Source organism: Ciconia boyciana, chromosome 2 (genome assembly GCF_034638445.1).
Source record: "Ciconia boyciana chromosome 2, ASM3463844v1, whole genome shotgun sequence".
In the NCBI taxonomy this organism is placed as follows: Eukaryota; Metazoa; Chordata; class Aves; order Ciconiiformes; family Ciconiidae; genus Ciconia; species Ciconia boyciana.
The window spans coordinates 104,885,513-104,910,156 of record NC_132935.1 but is presented as its reverse complement, the minus strand read 5'-3'; positions in this window follow the sequence as shown (position 1 = coordinate 104,910,156).

Here is a 24,644-nt window from a genome sequence, read left to right as displayed (position 1 = left end):
TCTTGGATTTACTATATGCTACTACATCTGGTCTTTCAAGATCACCCTAAAGAAATTAAACACTTAACCTCTTTAAACTTTCTGAAAATCTTAAGCATCCTCTTTGATTATAACTTACTTCCCACTTTTCTTTCAGAGGAAAAAATCACCTCTTTCTCTGATCATCTCTGATTTTCCACCTTCTTTCTCCTGTGTGATGCTTTTGATCCTATACGCCTCCTTTCAATAAATCCCAGAACTATCAAGCAACTTTTCGTATTTTGTGTTTGTATGAATCACCCATGGCATTCCATCAGTCGACAGTGCACTTTTCAGGTCTGCAGGTCTGCTTGACCCAGAAGGGTGAAAGAACGCTCTGCAAGACCCTCATCACTGAGCACTTGGAGGAAATATTTCCAAGGCTTGTCTAGACCTGCTGTAGTCCTGCTGCTGTGAGAGAAGAGCTCAAGCAGGAATGTTTAAAGCGTTCTTTTACAAAAGAGTCTTCCTTAAATTAATCAAAATCAAGAAAGAAATTTTGATTGTGTGTTCCACATGCTTAGAGCTCTTAGACAATTCTCTTTCCTCTGACCTGCTAACCTTAAGCCTTTGTTTTCATACTTGAGGTGGAGAATTAGAAGGCCTTTGCATAAAGGGAAAGGGAATCAATGTTTGAAATATGAAACAAGGAAAGATTTCTGAAAGTCATCTACGTAATGTAAAATTTAGCAATAACAAAAACATTGAGCATTTTATGTGGGAACATAGATACAAGGAGAAACTTTTTCATCAAAAAGCCCTTTACTTTTGCACAGACACCTTCAGATGTCTATGATGTCTTTGCAGCGAGACATCAAAATCCATGAAAAACAAGTGAACCATCTCAGAACTTTTGGTGGCCCACAATAGTTACCTTCACTTAAGCTTGTAAGAATCATCAAGTATAGTGGGATGAAAGGAAAAAGTGATACTTAAGAGCCACAAAAACAGAGAAAAAAAATAATGTAGCCTGTGAACTCAGGAGGAATGTCAGTCCAGCCTGACTTTTACAGTATCATGGGGTAGGGACTCAGCTGGTATAACCTGATACTGCTCCTCTGGCTTATATTGACTCAAACTGGTCAAGAACATGATTCAAACATATTTGATTCTCCTCTTGTTTTGGTGTTGAACTAACTGAAAACTACTCCATATTTTCATTTTGTGAACAAAAGCCTTTACCAGGAAAATATCTTCTTTTAATGAGAGTTAAAATATACTTTGTATATGATTTATTTTAGTTATATATGCAACAATAGGGCATTTTTATGGAACAGAAATTTGCACATAGTGAATTATTTTCCCACATGGACAGCTGTTTAATTTGGGGGAAAAATATAATGGCAGGGAGGTGTTGAATGAAAGGATCTATTGATTTTAAAATGACAGCTCTTGTAGGATTATAAGTTCTGTGGGTTTTTGTTATTAAGAAGCTGGAACAGTTAAAGATAAAGTTAAGTTATATTTTTGACATCTTCTTCTGTGCAGATCAGCCCACTGAGACACAGATTAAATAAGATCTGATTAAAATAAAATTAAATCATAACAATAACATCTGGCTAGAATTAAGACATTTCTCTTTTTTAAGGGACATTTTTTTCTTCTCAGTCTTCATTTTATGTGCATTCTGACTTTAAGCTTTTATTTCCTGTGAGAGCCAAAGTGATTTTCTGATTGGTCAGTAAAAGGCTATTTAATATGTTACTCCTCTGAAATTCTTCATTGTCTTTCACATCTCTACTGCCTTTCACTTACCCTGTATTAGAAATGTAATCTTTTTTCTTCCACTGGCTTTATGAAAGGTGCAACAAAAGGCTAAAATCTTGCTGTTGAAAAGTTTTGTTTTAGTGATTGATTTGCATCTCAAAATACAGTCTGTATACCTCACGTAACTTTCAGATCTTCTCCTACAGCTATTGAAGTTATCAGAAAGGCTTTATTTATGTATTGGAGGAAAAAAATTATAAATTTTTTAAAAATTCTAAATTCACAGTCATCTGATTACAATATTAGGTTTCAATAAACATAGATTTTATACCAGGACCTGGGGAGCACAGCCGTGCAGAGACATTTGAACTAGCACTAACCCAAAAAGGTACATCAGATTAAAGCAAACAGCATTGTGAACATATTTTGCACAGATGCAAAAACAGACTATTTGAACCTAAACTCTTATGTCCATCCTCTCAGACTTAGTTCCAGGCAGATTTGACCATTCTGGGATGTGCCTCTATGTTGAACATTCACTGGACGGCGTGGGTTTTCTCAGTAGCTGCGTGGACACATCTTTCAACCATAGCTGGCCTGATTGCCTGGGTCCTGTTTGAATATGTTCCCTTAAAGAGACATGCTTAGGTAACTATGTCCTCTGCACGTGCCTGTGAGACCCTGGTCTTGCCTGGGTCCTGAGGTATGCTAACACCTTTACCTGGATGGAACTAGTTGATTTCAGGAGGGAGCAGCAGGGAAGGCTGTCCAGACTTAAACAATTTCAACTTTGTCTTGACCTAGCCAAGACGGAGAATGCTTCTGAACTTGAGTAGGAAGTTTTCTGAACAGGCACTGAGCTAAAGCCTGAGTTAATAATTAATCAAGATCAAATTCTAGATAAATAAAATGGGTATAAGCAGTTTTTTCTCTGACCTCTTTTTTGTGGACTTAGACTAATACCTTTAGGCCTGGACTATTTCACTGTATATTCATATGCTACGTTGCAGACAGAGGCCTTAATCTCATTAAATTTTTGAGCAGTACTGCTATACAAATTTCTAATATTGATAGTTGTCATTATAACTTGTCTTGATGAGGGAAAAGTTGGCCATCCTTGGAAGGAAGCGTGCCCAATCAGATAATATATTGTGTTAACCATCACCAACCACCCACAGGTCTACTAGGAACATTCAGATTTCATGTTCATAATATCCTGAAGCCTTTACTTCAGTTATCTCAAATTCATGGTCAGGGAAACCGAAGCATAAGGATTTAAGTGAGTTGCCTGATGCCACACACTGAAGTCAGCAGTTAGGAGAGGTCATAATATAGAAATTTCTAATTTCTCCACTTTTCAGCATTTCAGATAATGTTACTTTGCAACTGAACGCCCTGTATCAGTCCTCTATGGGAAAGAATGAACATAAACAAATTCTCCAACATTTACTTTTTCTGGTGGTAACAAAGAAGTAAGTTACATTTTGGAAATGTTAGGCTTTTCTTTATTATCATCCCTCATCTTATTATCATCTTTTTATTATCATCCCAGAGCTTCAATTATGTTCATTTGTCACTAACAAAACTCTACTTGAATGAATAATTCACAATAGATAATGCATTTGTTGAACTTTGTCTGTTTCCCTACTTCTAGGCTTTTTAAAGCAGTTATAAAAAAGTTTCAGAAGAAGATTCCAGACCTAGAAACACTTAACTTGAAGTACATGATTAATCCCATTGACTTCAATAGGACTACTCAGGTGTTTATAATGAAACACATATATAAGTGTTACCAGCTTACTGGAGCCTTCTTTTGAACTTTGAATATGAAATTAAAAAGAATAATTTTCCACCAACATTTGAGTTTAAAATTAACTTTTAAAGAATATTGCATCTAGCAAAGGTTTAATGCACAAATAATCACAGATAATGAATATGAACAGTCTTGTGCATGCTGTTTATTCAAAATTGAGGTTCAAATAAGAATAAATGAATATTTATTGAAATCTTGTTCCCTCCATCCAGATTTCTAATACAAATCTCCCCAGAACTATCACTATAGAATCGGCAGGAAAGATCATCTGTGGTTACAGGAGCAAATGATGGTCAAATTATTTTCTCTAATATCTAGCACAGAAAGACAGGGCCACTTTTTAAGGGTCATATTGTTTTCTGCTTGGTACCTCAGTTAGGTTGATTTTCCTCTCAAGTTCATATGTGGTAGTCAGTAAGAACCTAATGGAAACTATAATGAAGTAAACCAGATGGTTCACCTAATGTGAAGTACAATGAAGTAAACCAGAGGAACAAGGAAAAGGGCCCATTGTTTTCATTACAATTATGGAATAAAGCTTTATACTTCTCCTTACAGTGTTTCAGCAAATGACCTGCAAGGTTTTTACCTTTTAACATTTTGCCCAATCTCTTATTCCTTGCCATTCCAGTAAATTAAGCCAAGTTGCAGTTTGGCCCACAATATCTGTTAAAGTATTTTCAGTCAAAAATAGACTGCTGCAGATGAAGTAGAAATACTCCACATGCCACATTCCTGCCAGCTTTGTGCAAGAGGCATAGAAATCAGACAAAACATCAGTGGTTCCACAAATTCAGTTTAAATCACATATTGTGTTTGTATCTCTTTAGGGAAAGAAGAAACTTGGTTTCATTTTTTTAAAGCACAGCTAGTGGGAGGCTGTTATGTTTTTGCAAAGCTATAAGAAGACTAGATCTAATCATGTTTTGCTTGACCTGCTTTTTTTTTTTTCATTAGGAGTTGGAGTTATTCCTCATAATCTTTAAGGAAATTTCCCTAAGAATGTCAGTTTTTAAAATGTCTTGATATGGCTTATGCTCCACTAAAGCATTAAATTTTGAGAGAGGGGAGAAAAAATTACATGTGTATTTGAACAACATATAGCCAACTCTGTCATGAGAATCCATACATATATGCCAGTTAAGAGTTGTTAGATCCTTGATATTCTGCGCATAAGGAAAAAGGAAGGAAATTTTCTACCAGATATTTGACTGCAATAGACATGAATAGCTTCTATGGTACAAGGAAGCTGAATAACACAGGTATGTGGGTCAGATATCTCTACCAGCACTCCTGAGACTTTTCCAAGTGTATCATACCACAAAGCATTAAAGTTGTGAACTTGTTCATATGCTATATGCTGTGGCCTCTACCGTTTACAGCCTGGACTTTGTCAGTCTGGTAAAATGACTAAAATTACAGTAATACAAACTGAGCAGAAATACTCATTCAGAATAGTTTTTGTCTCCTTCTGTTGCGTCTTATTATTAAACGGCTTTAACAGCTGGGGTTACACATGTGGTACATCGGCAGACTGGAAGCTATTAGGCCAAACCCTCTGGAATATTTATTTCCAACATCTGGGAATTAATCTGATTCTGCTGTAGGCATCTAAGTTTCCTATGCTATCAACCCATGAAGCTCTCTTTGAGCCTGCTGGTCATATTAACTGATAGAAGTGATTGGGAATTCAAGATGGTGTGTCTCCTGTGTTGTTTCAAAAGTGAATGTGATCCATGAATGGCCAGTTAAATTTGACAGATAGGCCAAATAGAAAGTAAAACTTTTAAAACTTAACTGTCCCTAAATACTTGGAAAAAATTTATTTAAAGCCCATTCTCTGTAGTGACAGTTTTAGTTGTTTAACGCTATCTTTTGTAGTTAACAAAATATATCTGCCTTTGCCTTCCCTCTTCCACACTCCTTGTTACTAGGTTCCAGATACTTCACATTTTGTATGTAGAACTTTGCACAGAAACTTTCTTTTGTCAAAATTGTAGGTAAATTAGAGGAACTTTTCTTGAGTTACAGATCTTAAAAATAGGTTTCGAAAAGCATCTATGCTTTTGTGTCACTTCTATGAAATAACATGCCTTAAAAGTTTGCTCCTTTCAGGAGAGTAACTCTGAAAAGCCATGATTTTTAGGAAAAATCACAGTGACAGGCTTTCAGCCCTAGCAATTGAAGATTCTTTTCCCTATGAAAAATGGCAATGAATGCCTTTTAAAGATTTAAATTGAAAAAGATATTAACCTTGATGCTGGATGCACCAAAGGCACCAAGGGAACCTTGATCATGGACTTTCTGGACACAAAAAGGAAACTTTCAGGGTTTTTTTTTTTTATGTCCTCTGGAACATACATTTTGCAGATTATCATCATTTAGACATACCAGTTTTCCTCATGCTTCAGAGTTGAACAAGAAAAGTTGAAGTTTATATAAAAACCCCAACCCTGAATATTTAATGAGACTCTCAAGTCCATTTTGTATTATACATAATTTTATATTTGGGTCCTCTGCTAAACTAAACTGGCATAATGCTACTGGGCTGTGGATAGTGATAGATTTGCATCAATTTGTTACATCTGAGGACTAAGCTCTTGCAGCCAGTCACCACAGACCTTGGGGCAGAGTCACTGCAAGCCCCACAGAAAAGGCAACAGCCAGCCTATTCCTTCCACTCCTGTCCGTTGCCCAGAGGGAGACTATATTAGCCCTGAAGCTCCTAAGATTGAAATGACATTAAAAGCTGGCATAGCAGTAGAACTTCAAATAGCTATTGACATTTTGTCTTTATTTATGATGGTAGTAGCTTCAAGTTTTGAGACAAGCTGCCATGTAAGCAGTAATTCAGACCTATTCCCCCTGAGGAGCTCTGGGTGTGATTTAACTGGATTGCAGATTTAACTGGATTTTTTTTTATTATTATTTCAAAACAATAACTGAAGTGGCCAAACAAGAAGAGACCTGTGAAATAATTCATTGCAGAATGTCAGACCTATTCCTTCCCTTAGCTTTCATACCTTTTTGAGAGCAAATCTTTGCTGAAAGATTTTTACATGATATGTGAATGTATTATGCAAGAGAGACAGGTATACGTTCTCATATCTGCATCAAAATGGGTGTTGAATCTCATTTCCAAGTTTCAATATTTGCACTTGAATGAGGGTCTGACAGTGGTGGAAATCACTGTTTTGTTAAATTTCAGAGGAAATAGAATGTAAAACAACCTCTCATAAAAACTTTCTGTGGAAAATACCTTTAATGATTTCAGAAAGTCCAATTAACAGGTATAGCACTAGATGTCAAATTCCAATAAATCTCTGTTGTAGTCTTTGTAGCAGTCACTCTGATTTAGATTATCTGAGCATCTGCCTCATGGTTTTGTTACCATGTAATAATCAATATTTGTCATTTTCTCACAAGAGACTCTTTCCTTTGAGATCCTTTGCAACTTTGCAGACATATTAGCTTGCTAGCATTAAGGCCATCATTTTAGATAACAAAAATCTGGGGATGTTACTAATGCCACCTCTTTCTTTCTTTGCCAGACAAGATAATTTTGCACTATACCCTAGGGCCAGATTCTGATCTCATCTGTGCCAGTGGAGTTACCTGATAGTTTCTGGTATCAACAGCATTATAGTAGTACAGACCTTCCTTAGCTTTCAGAATCCTCTAGAGTCCAGCTAGCATGGAAACCCCATACTAAATTCCTGCAAAGATATCAGGTTAAAGGTTTATCCATGCTATGGCTCATTTATATTTTTAGATTTAAAATGCCACTATCCTTTCATAGGATGACACTGAGAGGTTCTTCAGTGGAGCCTGAAGAAAACGTCTAGGTTTTGTGATTTCAGTGTAAATCATGACATAAATATGTCTACACATTCTTTGTAGTAGATAGGTCAGATGAGCTAGATGAATTTGAAGTAAATATACAGGAAGCATCAGACCAAGCAGAGAAGCTGTGTTCATAAGTCACCCAGACTGGATGGCATTCACCTGGGAGCTCTGAGGGAACTCAAATGTGAAATTGCAGAACTGCTGACCAAAGTACGCAAACTACTACTTCAAACACCCTTTGTGACAGATGCCTGGCTGATTGCCCAGCATAACTCCCTTATGCCGCAAAGTTTCTAGAGAGTATCCTGGAAACTGCAGGCTGGCTAGGCTGACCATTCCTGGTAAGATGGTAGAGTCTGAAATGAGGAGTGAATTCCCTGATTCCAGAAGTGAACAAGGTCTTTTGGGAAAAAGAGGCAGCAGGGCTTCCAGGAAGGGGAGTCTGGGGTCACAGATGTGTCAGAGTTTTGTGGGGGTGTCAACAGTGTGTGGATAAAAGTGATCCACTGGATCATGCATTGGGGTTTTCACCTTTGGCAAGTTTCCATGCTAAAGGTTACTAAAGAGACAAGGTTGCAATGGAATTGGAGAAGAGGTTCCTTTATGGACTGAAAGCTGGTTAAATGGTAGGAAGCAAAAGGTCAGGCTTAATGGTCACTTTCCAGGATGGAAGCAAGCCAGGAGTAGGGTTCCAGAAGGACCGTTGCTGGGACCAAAATTATGCTACATCTCTATCATTATGCATCAATGATCTGGCAAAAGGAGTACACAGTGAAATCTCTAAGTTTGTGGATGATGCCAGCTTCCTTTGGTTAGCTGAATACAATGTCAATGGCATACATCTAGGTGAAAGGACAAAAGGGTGGCAGGTGAGCTTCAATGTAGCTAAATGTAAAGTTGTGCCTACAAGGAACAATAATCTAAACCATGCCTACATGCTGAACTTGGAAATGGCAATTACTGCTTAGGAAATAGATTTTGGAGTAATCATTTTCCTTCTTCTGAAATTGCTACCTCAATGTGCAGCAGCAGACAAAAAGGACAAATGAATTATTGGCCATTGTCTGGAAAAGTACCCACCCAGACCTTGAGTACCGTGTATTGCTCTTGTGTCTGTGTTTGTAGGATGTAATGGAGTTAGACAAGGTACAGAGATGGGCAACTAAAATGATGAACGGGATGAGGTAGCTAGCTTACACGAATAAACTAAAAAGGCTGTGACTCTGCTTTAGACAGACATCTGAGGGGGCATATGTTAGAGGTTTACCAAATCATGAAGGTGGCAGAGTATGTTAAAGCAGAACCGTTATTCACCAAATCCCACACTACTAAAGCCAGCAGGCACTCAGGAGCTCAGCTTTAAGCAGATAAAAAGAAGAACATTTTTCCATGTCAGCTAATAGAACGTTGTTGCCAGAGGAGGCTGTGGAAGGAGACAGCATCAGGAGATGCAAAAGGGGATGAGACAGACTTCCATGCAGCTGATTCATCCACAAGCAGTGACCTAAAGGGACCCTAAAGGGACCAGGTGAAGCTTTAACCAACAATAACCCCAATGCAACATCCTGGATATTTGGGGTAGGACGCGGACTACAGGAAGTGACCAAGCCTGTGTGCTTTTCTTCTAAGCACCATCCCTTATTACCACTCTTTTTGCTGAATTCTCTGACCCTTAAAATACTTTGAAATCCTCCCTGGGACTTCAGTAAGAGGTAGAAATAAAGTGGTTAGGGGCTGCAACGAACAGAATAAAGGGAGGAGGTGAGAATCAAGGGGTAAAAAGTAATAAAAGTACCCAGGGAGCTAGAGAGAGACACTGAGCACAACACCAAGTAGGTATCCTAACAGTGTGTACTGTTCTTTGAAGACATTGAAGGAACAAGTAGGTGCTGTTTAGTGGTGCCCTCTTCCTTGGGACATGAGAGGGACTCAGAACGGAAAGCAGACCAACAGTTCCCAGCATCCTGCTGACAAGGTCAGAAGGAGGTTAATGAGAGCTTGCAACTTGGTGGATGAGGGTGGATGAAGATGGTATAAAGAAAAAACATGAGGGGAGAAGTGCAGCCAGGACTTCCATATGAGGTTCTGGAGGAGCTACGAGAGGAATTTTGATGTGAAACACTAGATGTACATGTGTACATGCAGAAGGTGCACAAGTCAAGGGATTCTGCAAACATGCCTGTGTACATGGCTTCATATAGTATTTTCCAGCTTATGTCCCCATAACCAAGAAATTAGCTTTAATATTCCATCCCTCATTAATCAGACTGCCTAAAAATCACCTGCTAAAAATAAACTGGATGTGTTATGAACAACATGGCAGGGTTCTGAGTGCATCATCCATCTCTTATGTACCCCTATCAGCCTGTGACCATCTTTCTCTGTAATGCTCCTCTGCAACCTCTTCCCCTCCCAGGTATGACACAGCTATATGACCTTGGACTGGACTGCTGTGACAACAGGTAAGCTGTGAAAAAGAGCTGTGAGAAGCCCTCATCTGCAGTGTCCACTCATGTATCCTCTATGCTGTGGATTGGGAACCTCATTTAAGCTCAGACCCTTGCTCAAGCTATATTGTAGATATGCTGTGTCTGGCCTTGTACCTTGCTAATCCCGTCCTTGCCTTACTGCCTTCACTTCTGGCTTGACCTCAGACCTCCCTCACACTACAGACTTGCCTGGCAATCACTGGTCTGCTGGCCGCATGTGCTCATCATCACCAGATCTGCTCTGCACTTCTTGCTTGAGTACTGTGGGGCTGTGCCCCTTGCTAGTGAGGACACTGCATCTGCCTACCTCGTTGGGATCCTTGGCTACCCACTTGTCTTGCAGAGCAGGCTGCTCTTGCTGCTCCCTGGCAAGCCACACTTGCCTACAGCAGTCGCTGCATTTACCTTCTTTTAATTACACAGAGTGGAGTGGAAATTTGTGACTGATGTCAATAGGAACATCATTCTTTTGTTCGTGTAAGTCCTTACAGAACCATATTTTTAACTGGCTCACCATTAACTTTGTTTTTCCATATTTCAGTTACCCAGGTTAAAAGCAATGCAGTTAAAAGGCTGCAGGTTGTATGAATTGCTTCACAATAAGACAGACTGAAACCCTGCAGCTAAAGATTTGAGCTTTGTCTATGCTTTAAAGTGGAGGAAGTATCCAGATGGGAGTACGTGTAGCTGTGCATCCTTAGGGCTTTTTTCTCCCATTGTCATTCATCTGAACAGCCACTAGCTATATCTCCCCACTTCCCATTCACAGTTAGCTATGCCTAAGCTCCTGAAACTTCAGTATAGGGCCAGTTTGTTTCAGACCATGAATCATTATATCGATAACAGTAAGAAAATAAGGATTCTATCTGAAGTTCAGCAATGCAACAGACTGACCCAAAGTAAGGAACTGCAATTGTCTTTGCATACTTTTGAAAAGAATAAGGAATAAATGGTATTTTTTGATCACTGGGCTAAGTCTGGTGCTTTTTGACAGTCCATCTGGAGGAAATATTATAAAATGGCATTGTCCTGGAAGGTGCAAGAGAAGTACTGACCTTGGGTCTCTTTCTGTCAAGCTTGAAAAATACTCTTTGTTGTTGCCAGTGAATACTGAGAACCATATGAACAAAGAGAATATCACTTACAAGATGGTGTCAAAGTGCATCAAGCAAAATAACCTGAAGGAATACCTTCATGTTATATTATCACATCTTTCAGCATGCGTTGCCTCTTGCATTTAGAAAGAGAGGGTTTATTTTTCTTCTCGGAGTGAGGAAAAAACCCACCACTGACAGCCCTTTGTGCTGAAGGTTACATTATTAATGAGTGTTGGGAAAGGGAGGAACTTTATATAAATACACTATCATTGCAGTTAAAAGAAGGTGCAGAACATAGTGTTCGAAGACAGAAAAAGTGGGGTAATTGATTTCTTTAGGATCTTCAAAAATACATGTACATGCATGGAATCAGATCTGACCTGAATTACCAGCAGTGTTAATTTAGAATAATTCTTTGGAAATCCCTTGGAATGATGGTAACTCCACAGCATTTATACCTCAGATCAGAGTACGTATGAGTATGAGCACAAGTAGGAAAGTAGTGAAAAAACACTACTCCTCCTTATTTTGAATCTGAAAAGACCTTGTAAGAATGTAGCAGCTACAAAATTACAAAGGAGGAAAACCTCTTTCAGAAGTTATGGATTTAAATTCAAGGTGAGTCATAGAGCTCCAACCTTGCACTTGTGGACTGTGCAGCATCACCCTGCCCTCAAAGATACCTGTGGTCATAGAGAAATGAAGGTTCATCAAGAGTTTCTGGGTGCAGAGGGGAACACAGTCACACTCTTTACATGCTGCCCTGCATTCAGACAGCCAAGGCAGAAAGTTGGTTAGGGAACCCATATTTGTGAATTCACCACTCATGGCATGAGGATGTCCAAACATTTTTTGATACAGCTCGCATATACAGTTCCTTGTAGATATTATTTACATGAGATATATCTGACTTTTCTTGTCACATGCTAGCTATAATACCCACTTCCAATGAGAGGTGCATATCTAAAAATATTTCAACATGGGAAGCAGACATAGGACTTTTTAAGAACTCATAGCACAAACAAAATTGCCAACTTGAAAACTAAACTTATGTTACTTTGTCACCATGGTGGTGTTACCTACTCCATCCTCCCTTCTATACCCAACCATTTGTAAAACCTACTCATTGGATTATCTATTACATCTAGATTATTAGAGATCTGGGATAAAGAAATAACTTTTATTGTATCTCTTGACAGCACTTAGTTTAATGGGATCTAATGTGGAATAGAACTGCAAGATGCTGCTGTACCACAAATTATAAATAATTAATCACACAGGTAAAAGAGACCTGTTAACATTTTCTTCTCCAAGGATACCTCAACTGTGTTACAACAAAAAAAGTGTTGGAACACTTATTCCATCGTGCCATAGAGAAAGGGAAGGTTGTTATGAACTTCAGATTTCTTGAAATAATCCTTTTGGGCATCAGAGCTCATAAACTGGGGACATGCAATCTAACCTCCCTACCTGCTAATATTCTCTAAATAACTGTCCTGGTTTTGGCTGGGATGGAGTTAATTTTCTTCCTAGTAGCTGGTATAGTGCTATGTTTCGGATTTTAGTATGAGAATAATATTGATAACACACTGATGTTTTGGCTGTTGCTAAGTGGTGTTTACACTGGCCAAGGACTTTTCAGCTTCCCATGCTCTGCTAGGTGCACAAGAAGCTGGGAGGGGGCACAGCCAGGATAGTTGACCCAAAATGACCAAAGGGCTATTCCATACCATATGACGCCATGCTCAGTATATAAACTGGGGACTGAGGGGAGTTGGCCAGGGCATAGTGGTCACTGCTCAGGGACTAGCTGGGCATTGGTCAGCGGGTGGTGAGCGGTTGTATCACTGTTTTTTGTCCCCTAGAGTTTTGGAGTCAGGGATACAGAGGATCCGAGGCCCACTATACTCCAACTGAAAAAGAGATATTGGCAGCATACGAAGGGGTTTGAGCTGCTTCAGAAGTGGTTGGTACTGAAGCACAGCTCCTCCTGGCACCCCGGCTGCCGGTGCTGGGCTGGATGTTCAAAGGGAGGGTCCCCTCTATACATCATGCAACTGATGCTATGTGGAGAAAGTGGGTTGCACTGATCACACAACGGGCTTGGAGAGGAAACCCCAATAGCCCAGGAATCTTGGAATTCATTATGGACTGGCCAGAAGGCAAAGATTTCAGAATATCACCAGAGGAGGAGGTAACGCGTGCTGAGGAGGCCCCACTGTACAATAAACTGCCAGAAAATGAGAAGCAATATGCACTGTTCACTGACGGGTCCTGTCGTATTGTAGGAAAACATCGGAGATGGAAAGCTGCTGTATGGAGTCCTATACAACAAGTTGTAGAAACTGCTGAAAGAGATGGTGAATCGAGCCAATTTGCAGAAGTAAAGGCCATCCAGCTGGCTTTAGACATTGCTGACTGAGAAAAGTGGCCAATGCTCTATCTCTATACTGACTCATGGATGGTGGCAAATGCCCTGTGGGGGTGGGTACAGCAATGGAAGCAGAACAACTGGCAGCGCAGAGGCAAACCCATCTGGGCTGCCGCATTGTGGGAAGATATTGCTGCCTGAGCAGAGAACCTGGTTGTAAAAGTACATCATGTAGATGCTCATGTACCCAAGAGTCAGGCCACTGAGGAACATCAAAACAACCAGCAGGTGGATCAGGCTGCTAAGATTGAAGTGGTTCAGGTGGATCTGGACTGGCAACATAAGGGTGAATTATTTATAGCTTGGTGGGCCCATGACACCTCAGGCCATCAAGGAAGAGCTGCAACATAAAGATGGGCTCGTGATCGAGGGGTGGACTTGACCATGGACACTATTGCACAGGTTATCCATGAATGTGAAACATGCGCTGCAATTAAACAAGCCAAGCGGCTAAAGCCTCTGTGGTATGGAGGATAATGGCTGAAACAGAAATATGGGGAGGCCTGGCAGATCGATTACATCACACTCCCACCAACCCGCCAAGGCAAGCGCTATGTGCTTACAATGGTGGAAGCAACCACTGAATGGCTGGAAACATATCCTGTGCCCCATGCCACTGCCCAGAACACTATCCTGGGCCTTGAAAAGCAAGTCTTATGGTGACATGGCACCCCAGAAAGAATTGCGTCAGACAACGGGACTCATTTTCTAAACAACCTCATAGACACCTGGGCCAAAGAGCATGGCATTGAGTGGGTATATCACATCCCCTGTCATGCACCAGCCTCTGGGAAAATCAAACGATACAATGGACTGTTAAAGACTACACTGCGAGCAATGGCTGGTGGGACATTCAAACATTGGGATACACATTTAGCAAAGGCCACCTGGTTAGTTAACACTAGGGGATCTGTCAATCGAGCTGGCCCTGCCCAATCAAAACTTTTATGCACTGTCAAAGGAGATAAAGTCCCAGCAGTGCACATAAAAAACATGCTGGGGAAGACAGTCTGGGTTACTCCTGCCTCAGGCAAAGGCAAACCCATTTGTGGGATTGCTTTTGCGCAAGGACCCGGGTACACTTGGTGGGTAATGTGAAAGGATGGGGAAGTCTGCTATGTACCTCAAGGGGATTTGATTTTAGGTGAGAATAGCCAATGAACTAAATGGTATGATGTTAATTGCTATATAATACTGTACATCATCACTTTTATGGTTACTATACACCATATCAACGGTATTTCACCAAGAATCACCCAGACTAATGAAGAATGAGCTTTGATGAAACCAAGCAAAATGCAGCAGTGATGGAACCAGAACTGGCTTCAGCATGCAACAATCCAACACCACACACCATCTCTCCTGCCCTGAAAAGACTGTTATGACAGATGGAGCCCAAAGTCATGGACTAAATGAACTCAACGGACATTTTAGAGGGATGGGCCATACGCTAAGGGAATGATATCTGTGTGTATATATCAAAAGACAGGAAAAATGGTGGTGATTAATTGGAATGTATTGGAAAGGGTAGAACCTGGGCATGATGTAGATGGTATAGAATAAGGGGTAGATACTGTCCTGGTTTCAGCTGGGATAGAGTTAATTTTCTTCCTAGTAGCTGGTATAGTGCTGTGTTTTGGATTTTAGTATGAGAATAATATTGATAACACACTGATGTTTTGGCTGTTGCTAAGTGGTGTTTACACTGGTCAAGGACTTTTCAGCTTCCCATGCTCTGCCAGGTGCACAAGAAGCTGGGAGAGGGCACAGCCAGGACAGTTGATCCAAACTGACCAAAGGGCTATTCCATGCCATATGATGCTCAGTATATAAAGCTGGGGGGAGTTGGCCGGGGGGTAGCGGTCGCTGCTCGGGGAGTGGCTGGGTGTCAGTCAGCAGGTGGTGAGCGGTTGTATCACTGTTTTTTTTTCCCCTTGGGTTTTGTTCCTCTCTCGTTCTCTTGTTGTTTTCCTTCTCATTGCAATTTTTTTGTTGTTCCGATTATTAAACTGTTCTTATCTCAACCCATGAGTTTTCTTACTCTTGCTCTTCTAATTCTCTCCCCCATCCCACCGGGGGGGAGGGTGAGCAAGCAGCTGTGTGGTACTTAATTGCTGACTGGGGCTAAACCACAACAATAACATTTTGATCTGCTTTTACCTTAAAAAGTGGTGAGTTTAGACCATTCCTTTGCAGTATCATCTAAGTCTCACTAGTAGGAGACTCCCCTGATATTCGGCCTAAATTTTGCCCTTCCTTAATTTAATTTCTTCTGTTTCTAAACCCTCGAGTCCCTCTGTATAACTCTTCTCAATAGCTGTCATTCCTCTCCAGATGAATTATTAGGTAGCATGTTTGAACTTCTCTGCATGATTTTTTTATCCTTATACCTCTAAGCATCTTTCTTTCCCCACTCCCCTGTGATCATCTGTATTGCTACCCCTTCCGAATTAACACTGTCTGAAAAAACAAATTTCCATGTTGTTTTCCCTGTGAAGGACATTGCAAAGGCATGCAATATTTAATGAATATTGTACATTCTTTCTGTTTGTCTGATTGCTATGATATGACTCCCTGGATGAGAATGACGGGCTTTCTAGGAGGAACTGACATGGATGCAAGGAAGCAGGCAATGGTAACAAACACCTCCCATTTTTACCAGTAGTTAAATGTCAGTGCAAGTAGGAAAAGAGAATCTCAGACATCCATTTTCGGCACGTTAAATAGAAGGCTACCACAAGGCCCCACACTCAAGCTGACTAGAGCATTATCAAACATAAAGCCAGTCTTGCACACCGAAACCCTCCTTCTTAGCAAACATGATAAATAAGGCTCAGGTGCCAAACACCAGTCTTGTGCTATAGGCATTTATGTCTTGTTTCATCTCCAACTTTAGTCTGTGGTACTGCACTGCATTTTAAGACTTAATTGTAAGTATAACATTTCTCATGAAATTATTATATGCAGAAAAAGTCCTGCATTGCATCTGTCATAGTCTTCTCATTTGGTAATTCTGTCAAAAAGTAACAGCAAGAGTTTCTTTTTTTAAGTTGTGCTTATTCCTAATTCCTCTGCTATCTTCCAAATGGTTAGAAACTGTTATTCATTCCAGTATTTTAAAAGGGATTGAAGCTGGACTTCTTGACAGTAATTACTACGATCTTTCTCTTTTTGAAGGCTGACACCACATTTCTTTTCTGTTATCTACCAGTACTTCTAGCCCAGTTTCATTTACGAGAGCACAGTAGCAAGAAGAAGAGAATTACAAAGACTGAGATTCAAGTGATGAATTCCTGCTGCAGGAGAGCTGGCAGAGCTGTGCTGGGGCGGGAAGGTAAGTTCATCTGCCACACCATGAAAGAATCTCTCTCATGTATATGACAGTAGAAACTGATGTAAAAGGATGTGCGTGCACATTGAGCCTTTTCATCTGACTCTTAACGACCAGTCACAGTCAACGGCCTTGTCAGCTTATTTATAGAGCCTAGTTATGGTTTCTCAGAGATGCAAAATTGAAGTTGTATGGTGCAGAGGAAGTACCAAAAGTCATTCAAAGCACTATCCAGTTATCCCAGGATGCAGGATAATCACAAGATTTCACCTCTTGTTCCTTTTCAGTTTCTGGTCCGTAGATGACATCACGCCTTTTCTCTGGAGCTCTTCTGGTGGCAGGTCTGTTTTAACCTGCAGTTTTGTTGAACTAACTCTCTGTTTTCTCTCTTTGCTGTCATACCTTCATTTCCACCCACTCTTCCTCCAGAACAGAATGTTGTTTTTCCACCATTAGACACTTTGCCCTATAAGCTTTTACAGATCAGTCAGTGATCTATACTTTGGGCTCTCTGGTTCAGCAAATTTCTGTACTTCTTAAATTGCTTATAGGCCACATCTCTCCTCCTGTATTTTGTCTTTAAATCACACAGTTCACCCTTGCCTCCAGGTCTAGCCCTAAAACTTAATTTCTGTCAATTCTTCTATATGGTGCTTCACAAAAGAGTAGCTTCCACCACATGATCACTGAAGAAGAACAACTATTTTGGGATGTCTGTATCCAGTTACAGTATCTTTATTGTCTACTCCATTATTCTGGTCACCACAGTTACTGTTTCAAAAATCTTTTTTTTTATTTTTCACTTTTAAAGAAAATGGAGAAATCCTCCCTAATCCTCAACTCTTATTCTTTGGTCATTGGTTGGTTAGCTTGTGAGTTTTTGCCTTGGTTAGAATTATTTTCCTCATTAGTGTCACCACTGAAAATTGTGATCAAAGGTCTTCCTCACATATTTAGCAGGCAGACTTCTGCACTACTTATAACACACAATACCTCACTGACCAGCAAACTGCCAACTGCATCAAACTCACTAGCACACAGAAAGAGAAACTAACTTACCAATCACAGACCAAGGATTTTTTTTTTCCATAAAAGATAAGAAAATGCAAACTCCACCTTTTCTGTTGTGTTTGCTGACCCTTCTGTACATCAGCTGTCTGGCAGTTGGTTTCTCTGTATTGCAGCTACCTGAATTATTCTTACAAATAATCACAAGTCACTTCTGCCTAATGCTGACAATTGTTTCTGAGAGAATGAGCAGAACTCATTCTCACCCTGCTTCTGTGAATGCTGATACTCAACCCATTTCTGGATTTGATGAACACTACCATGTGAATCCAAATGATTTGCAAGAGCAGTCTGTTTCAGTGCCTACTGAAATAAATGAGATTATTTCTTTGGCATTCAATGGGCATTAAATTAGACCTTTACTGAATGGTGGAACATTTTTTACAATTCAGAACAACTTAACTTAATGAGAGCTACTGTTTTTCAAGTGTAAACTCTCAACAGTTTTCCCTGGAGGAAAATCTAGGACATATAAGGACACTTGTTGGTTGGTGTTTTTTTTTCTTAGTCAATGCTGATAAATTCATAAAGAATTCCAGACTCCTCCAGGGAGAAAAGATTCAAATTAAAAATGAAAAGTTACATGGACTTGTGTGCATTCAAAGCTTCTATTAATTTTAAATAGGTAATAGGTACTTTTAAAATTCAAAATACCTGGGAAAAAAAGGACAACAAGTATGTATTTGAGAGCAATTGATTAAAACTAGCTGCAATTACAGGGACCCATCCACCCATGTAAAGGATGGAGGATACAGCAAGAAGCAGCCTTATATCACTGTCATTCTATCAACTACTTACAGCTTAATAGTATGGAAAAAAATAAATGAGACTGAAGAGAAAATGGAGACGAGATGAGCAGAAGTGTGGGAGGAAAATGAAGGAGAACATAGTATGGTTTCTACCTGCTCTGTGTGCCAGAAGGGCTGTTTATGGATTTGAAGTTAAGGTTCAAAACGCCTAGGGACAAATTCATCTCTATTCTTAGCTATCCAGAGAGAAATGGAGTTGAAGCAGGGACACAATTGTCCTCCGGACTCCTGGGAATTAAAATCCAGATCCCAGCAGGAATGGCTAAGGCTTCCATAATTTTGGAGAAGATAAACAGACTTCTGTGCAGTTTACTGCTCTTGGGCCTTTCAGTTCCTGGCCTGAATCCACTGCTGGGCACTACCAGCATTCAGACCCCAGCAGAGGGACCACCCCATAGGAAGTTTATACAGAGGATGACAACCATTGAAGGTAATAACAGGAATGCCCTCATTCCCAGGTGAAACCGAGTGGCACCATTGAGAGAGAAGGGCTTGGTTAGGGCAGCTGGTAGGGCAGGACTGCACTGGTTCAGTGAGTTTCCTCCTGTGGGACCCTTGTCAAAGCCTAAAGCCCAACCTCAATCAGTTATTGAAGAAAAATGGTCTGTTCTCTACAGACCATTTTTGATCTTTGCTGTTCTTGTGGGCACGTTACCTCTGCCCACAACAAGGAACTAAACCTAACTCGGAGTTTTAGCAACATAGTCCTGCAAACTCTGACCGAGTAGTAATGTTCTTTTGCCATCTTTGGTAGAAATTCATGTCAGTGTCTGCTCCTGTCAATCCCTCTTTCCTCATCACTAGTACAGCATTGTATGCATGTCTTAGTGGTTATCCTCCTTTATTTTAGTCTGGCTGTTGCATCAGTCAGATGAATTCACTCTAATGACATCATATAATATATAATCAGATCTAAGTTTGGACCCGAATTCCTGAGGTTTGGGTATATCAGAATTTAGAATGCATTCAGAATGATATTTAATATAAAATAATCTAGAAATTGAAGACGTTGAAGGTAAAAGTTAAGTCCTATCTGTTCTCCCAACAAAGATTTGGTCCTAAGATAGCTAGAAGTTATATGGGGAGAAATCGAAAGCTTCAGTAGACCAGCTAATTTACCATTGCTGCCAATACTGAAATACAGCTCATTCTGAATTAAGCTAGCAGTGATATATGGCACAGTAAATTTGCTTGTTATGAATCTAGGACTAAGATAGTTTTGGGAAAATTGCCTAAAGAAAAATCTCACTTGTAATTTAATTAATTTTTAAGATTTAGGGTTGCTGGATGTAGGACTTTGCATAGAGGATGGAAAAGATGGGTGGCCAGAAAAAAGGCAGACTGGTCCCAAGTTCAGCAAGACACACCAGTGTGCAAGAGTAGAGTAGTGAAGGAACCAAATGTACATGTTTGAATGTCATTTGGGCTTGTGCTAAACACCACTACGGACACTACAAATAATCTTTGGAATGTAAGAATCAGTAGGGTGTCCAAATGTGAACATAAGCCATGCCATAACCTTGTGTGCTACTGGCTAAGAAACCCTTTGTCCCTTAGCTGTAAGCTAGTGTGATAGGTCAGAATCAGGCAGATGGGACTTAAAGCTCAGTGAACACTTGAGCATATGGACTACTATTGTGGCAGCAATAATGGGCATTCCAGTAGCAACTATGAGGTCCTAATACAAGAAGAAAGTAAGTAAGTCAGCTTAATTTTCAGGACTGTCAGGTCCTGACTTCTTACATGGATGTTGGAGAGAGGAACATGTAACTTCGGTTAGGTACTGACAGATTTGGTTTGAGTAGGGCTCTACTCACTTTAATTAGGCATGTGTTTGAGAGTAAATAGTTAAGTGCATTATCTAATATTTCCCTTTCCTCAATGTCAGACTATGAGGGTCTGTTTCTGAGTAAACCTGAACATTTAAAAATAAGAGCTGGAAGGATTTCATATTATCCCTTCTGTTCACTCCCTCAGTCTAGTCTATGTTAAAACCCAGTCCCTAAGAAACTGGAAAACTCCCAAAACCCACCAGAAGGTAATTTGAATGTGGGGTGCTAGATTATGTATAAAATCAATTATTTCCCTTGGGAAGTATCAGATTCAATGCAAGACTGAGATGAAGTACCCTAGATGTACTCTCTTGTACTCAGGATGTTACTTTCAGCTTATACTTAAACACTGGGAATGTTAGAGGTGAATATTAACATTGATTTCTGCATGTCTTTCAGTCCAAGAAATGCTTGACTATTCTTCCAGATGGGCAACAATAAGGGAGTTTAATATTTAATGGAATTATTCAGGGCATGCAGGAAACACCTCAGGGCCATAACAAATCGAGCTCCCCCGCTTAGCACAGAGTGCATTTGTTCCAACAGGTCCTTCCTTTGATCTTGTTCTCCTATGCTTGGTTTGGAAACCACTCGGGAAAAAAAAAATCATTGGAAAGAATGGTGTATAGACTTGAAATTTTTCAGCTGATGATCTCATTGGATGCCAGGCCTGACTGTGGGAGTTCAGGGATCACTTACAAAGCCATGGACCATGGAAATTGTCTAGACTTGCTTAGTGAAGCCCATGTTCTTCTCAAATGACAGTTTCTGATAATTTCACTAAACAACCACAGAGTCTAGAAAGCTTCTAATGCAAACCAAAGTGAAATGTACTTGGTTTCCATTCAGTCTGGATTAAAATAAAATAAAAATAAACAATGACATTTTCTAATTCCCAGAGACCCTACTTTTTAGCCATCTGTAAGCTAAAGTTAAAAGGTTATGATCCCAGGTGTAAAGAATATGACCAGAGGTGGAAACATTGTCTTTTTAGATTCTCAAAGGCTCCAGCATATATTATGGTGCTTGAAGTCATACATCAACTGCCTCTCCACTGTCTTCTCCTTCCCAAAGGAATACCAGTTTACACCTACCTAGGAAGTCTCCTTCCTGTGACCAAGTACCTTCAGGTGCAATATCTTCAGCATGGTGAAAGAAACACTGTACCCATTAAGATCCCCCAAATATATACTGGGTAGCAGACATTTGCAGAGTACACGTAGATCAATCACTCTCTCAGAAACATGAGTTATGAAAACACCTTAACAAACAAAGTTGTATTTTAGCTCTTACAGTCTTTCAGAGCAATCCAGCTTTCCTCCTTCCAGGTTAGATTAGCAAAGAGAGTTGGCTCAATTTGCTCATTTTTTATAACTGAAATATCTTTGAGTTTCTTCAGAATAGTCACTCCGAGCTCCCTTTTCCTCTTCTGCTGCAATATAGACTATCCCTAATCTCCCCCACCTGTCTTTTCTTGAACTACACCTCCTGTTTCCTTTCCTCACCCTTGCAGAATAAATCTCACTTAGAGGTTTATACCAAATATGGCAGTGAAATCTCATGATTTCTCCCTGCTTTTGTTTTTTAGTTTAGGGCTAGACTGAAAGAAATGAAGATAAATTCTCCTCCCTTGCTTTCTGGGATTAGATCCCCTTTTCCTTTCCAACATACATGTGAGCTTCCTAAGTGAGCATTTGCATTGGCTTTCTTGATTAGAACATTTTTGCTAGCCTCTGGCTTTTTGGCAAGTCACAAGATATTCAAGACTTTACTAAAATGTTTAAAGGCTTGATCAGAACTTTAAGAAAAAAAAACAAACAACAAACTACCAAAAAACCCCTCTGCTTTTTTGTTTTCTTTGCTAATCTGGTTGTAGTTCCACTGTACAAACAGGTGAACTGGCAGCAGTGACAGGTATAGTATATTATGCCAGGCAATGTCATGGGAATGAGTGCTGAAGACAAGAGAAGGCAGGAGTGATTTTGCTACCAGGGAAACTATGGCATGGAAGAGGATCTCAGTAACCCAGAAGGGTTCTCTGGTAATTTGTAAACCTTAAAAGTGATACTAGAAGTCCCTGACTGTCTTCTGGGGTGTGGTGTCCAGAAAGATGGTGATAATTAACAGCTAACCACTGCTAAAAGGGGATGTCCTTTACCCCATTCCCACTCCGACTTGTTCTCCACGCTCCTAGCTTCCCTGGTGCTCGTTTTATCCTCTTTGACAGCCTCTTTAATTCACTAACTCCAGAAAAAAAAAAAGCGCTGAACATTTTCTGTTATGTCAGTGACTCGAAGTGGCTCACAGATCTGATGAGCACTAGAGGTGGAAAGGGGAGGGGACAGAGTTGGGAAAACAGGGAAGGACAAAGGTAGGAGAACTGGTAAGGAAAGGAAAGGGTGAGAACAGAAACAACCATCATTTGGTGTCAGCAAATATAAGATTGTCACAGCTGTCTGTGGAAGCAGAATTGTCTTATGGGGTGGCTAAATAAATGCTGTCTATTTTTCTCTGTGAAATTTGGAGCTATACAGTATGGTATATGATGGCAGAAACACAGCAATGGCAAAGGGCTATAATTCTATCAAACACCTTGAGAAAAATTTTCCTTTAATAAGCTTCACTGGAAAGACAAACAGCAGAACTCATCTGCAAAATCCAAACAGAAACACGGTCACACAGATCTAGGGCGGACTCGTGTTTATACAGAGAACACAGCTGAGGCCTCTGGGGGTAGTGCAATTCAAATATTAAAGAAAATGATCAGAAGACCTCAGAATGAGGCAGGTAGCATAATTCAGAGGGCTGGACCTCCTCCCAGTCCCAGGGAGTGTGACGCCCTGTTAGGAAGCTGATTGCTCTTCCTTTCCTCCCATTTCTCAGGCTTTTCTCCTGATGAAATTTCAAGAGTGTTCAGCACTTTTAAATGTAGGAATGACTGACTCAGTATACCAGAGTAGCAATGAGTTCAGCTCAACTCTCAACCTTTTAGTGCCTCATTCCCTTGTCCCCATGTTCCTGGGGGGGGCAGCAGGCATGGGAGAGAGAGTCGTCCTTGCTTGCATTCCAGCAGTTTTCCTGTGCAGTGGGACTTGCTTCATGATGTACTTCACATCTCTTCTGTGTTGTTTATAAAAGCTCAGAGTCAGTAGCTGGAAAAAGCAGTATTTTAACCACCTATTGAAGATGGATTTATTTTTTGTAAAAGGGATGTACCTTACTAGGTAGATGATGTGATCATGAATCCCACTTTTTCATCTATATAGTTTGTAAGCATAAGTCCAGCCAGAAAAAAATCAAAGAAGGCAAAATAAAAGTATAAAAACATTGTTGGGCAAGTTTTGATGTAATTATTTTTTTTGCCATGGGAAATATAAATACAGTCAAACAATCTATGTTTTTTAATTAAAAAAGATTGATCAAAATTTTCTATTAGATCCAAAAGGGAATTAGAGTATGTGTTAGATTTTTGAATTAAAAGGGAAGTGTCATTTTACATACTTGCAAAGGAAGAAAACACAGAGAAATTCCAAATGCAATTGCTTGGTGTATTAGTTTCTTGATTATCTTAGAAAAAATTGTTACCACCCTCAAAAGCTATTATTTAACACACAGGAAACACTGTTTTTCATTGGAGATTATTTTCTAGAAACCATTCAAATTATAAAAATCAATTCATGTTTTAAAAATTATTTCCTTTCAAGGTGCCCAGTTTGAAACCACAAGATTCAGAAGGTCAGATTATTTAATAGCTGACCAAGTTTTTGCACTTCTGGGGAGTTACACTAACTTTAGGGTAAGTGATTATTCCTTCAAAAATTGAATCCCTGCATTGTTGATTATTTTCTATTTGTATATGTTGTAATATAAAAGAATCACAATCATTCTATCAGAGCAGTTAATCTCCTGTGATAACCATAATGCAAATGACTGAGCTGGTAACTCACTGGACATTTTGACACCTCCTCTCCCCAAACCGATTCTACCATCTTTTTTGGGGAGAGAAAAGTTAAATGCCCTTGTTCCTCTGAGAGTAAATCTGCAGCAGTCAGGTGGAGTTGTAGAAAGTGAATTCTTAAGTATAGAGGACAGTCCTTCTACAGGGTAGCCTCTTTTGTATCAATAGCAGTTTGGCTCAAGTTATATTTCCGTACCTGCTGGTGTCAATCCAACCTAGAGTGCTTATGTGTCTTCCATATCCAT